Source organism: Lithobates pipiens, unplaced genomic scaffold (genome assembly GCF_037356315.1).
Source record: "Lithobates pipiens isolate NorthernLeopardFrog02 unplaced genomic scaffold, aLitPip1_a1.2 Scaffold_25, whole genome shotgun sequence".
NCBI classification, from domain to species: domain Eukaryota; kingdom Metazoa; phylum Chordata; class Amphibia; order Anura; family Ranidae; genus Lithobates; species Lithobates pipiens.
In genome coordinates, this window is record NW_027507787.1 from 107,045,723 (window position 1) to 107,047,641 (window position 1,919).

The 1,919-nt window shown below is 48.3% G+C and overlaps 2 pseudogenes; both read left to right on the plus strand.

Moving 5' to 3' along the window:
• Positions 1–1,054: 1,054 nt before the first annotated feature.
• On the plus strand, positions 1,055–1,173 carry LOC143931607 (5S ribosomal RNA; annotated as a pseudogene).
• Positions 1,174–1,272: 99 nt separating this feature from the next.
• On the plus strand, positions 1,273–1,391 carry LOC143931813 (5S ribosomal RNA; annotated as a pseudogene).
• The last annotated feature ends 528 nt before the right edge of the window (positions 1,392–1,919 follow it).

The window sequence follows — 1,919 nt, forward strand, 5'->3', positions numbered from 1 at the left end:
GTTGAGCATGCGCAAAGTGGTTGCCTAAGGCCACATCACCCTGAAAGCGACAAATCTCATCTTGTCTCGGAGGCTAAGCAGCATCGAGCCTGATTCATACCGAGATGGGAGACCGCCTGGGAATACCAGGTGCCGTAAATGTTTTTTTTTTTTTGGTGTTGACTTGTTTTTTTCTCTTGTTTACCAAGGTGACAATCTTGGTGTTTGTCAAGAGAGTTGAGGGTGCCCAAAGCAATTGCCTATGGGCACATCACCCTGAAAGCACCCTATCTTGTCCGATCTCGGAGGTTATGCAGGGTCGGGCCTGGTTAGTACCTGGATGGGTTTTTTTCCCTTGTTTCTCAAGGTGACCATCTTGGCATTTGTCAAAAAGGGTTGAGGATACCCAAAGGGATTGCCTACAGCCATATCACCGTGAAAGCGCCCAATCTCATCTGATCTCAGAGGCTAAGCATGGTCGGGCCTAGTGACCATCTTTGCGTTTGTCAAGAGGGATGAGGGTGCCCATAGAGATTGCCCATGGGTAGGGTCGGGCCTGGTAAGTACCTGGATGGGAGACCGCCTAGGAATACAAGGTGCTGTAGGCTTCCTTTTTTTTTTCATTTGGGGCGTTGACTTGTTTTTTCCCTTGTTTCCCAAAGTGCATTTTGGCATTTGTCAAGGGGGTTGAAGGTGCCCAAAAAGATTGGCTAAGGCCACATCACCTTGAAAGCGCCCCATCTTGTCTCACCTCGGAGGCTAAGCAGGGGCTGAGCCTGGTTATTACCTGGATGGCCAGGTGCCGTAGGCTTATTTATTTTTTTTGCGTTTACTTGTTTTTTTCCCTTGTTTCCCAAGGTGACTATATTGGCGTTTGTCAAGATGGTTGAGGGTGTCCGAAGAAAATGCCTATGGCCACATCACCCTGAAAGTGACTAATCTCAGAGGCTAAGCACGGTCAGGCCTGGTTAGTACCTGGATGAGAGACTGCCTGGGAATACCAGGTGCCATAGGCTTCTCTTTTTTTCTTTTTTTGGCTTTTTTTTCAAGAGGGTTCAGGGTGCCCAAAGCGATTGCTTACAGCCACATCTCCCTGAAAGCAACTGATCTCATCTGATCTCGGATGCTTAGCAGGGTTGGGCCTGGTTAGAACCTGGATGGGAGACCCCCTAGGAATACCAAGTACTGTAGGTTTCTTTTTTTTTTGTTGTTGACTTCTTCTTTTTTTTCCCTTGTTTACCAAGGTGACCATCTTGGGATTTTTCAAGAGGGTTGAGAGTCCACAAAGCGATTGCCTATGGCCACATCTCCCTGAAAGCAACCAATCTCATCTGATCTTGGAGGCTTAGCAGAGTTGGGCCTGGTTAAAACCTGGATGGGAGACCCCCTGGGAATACCAAGTGCTGTAGGTTTCTTTTTTTTTTTGTTGTTGACTTGTTTTTTTTCCCTTGTTTCCCAAGGTGATCATCTTGGCGTTTGTCAAGAGGGTTGAGGGTGCCGAAAGAGATTGCCTATGGCCACATCACCCTGAAAGCGCCTGATCTTGTCTGATCCCAGAGGTTGAGCAGCATCTGGCCTGGTTAGTAACAAATGGGAGACCTCCTGGGAATACCCAGTGCCACGGGCTTCTTTTTTTCTTTTATTTTTTTGGCGTTGACTTGTTTTCTCCCTTGTCTCCCAAGGTGATTATCTTGGCATTTGTCAAGACGGTTGAGGGCGCCGAAAGAGATTGCCTACGGCCATATCACAGTGAAAGCGCCCGATCTCGTCTGATCTCGGAGGCTAAGCAGGGTCGGGCCTTGTGACTATCTTTGCATTTGTCAAGAGGGATGAGGGTGCCCAAAGAGATTGCCTATGGGCAGGGTAGGGCCTGGTTAGTACCTGAATGGGAGACCGCCTGGGAATACAAGGTGATGTAGGCTTCTTTTTTCGGAGGCTAA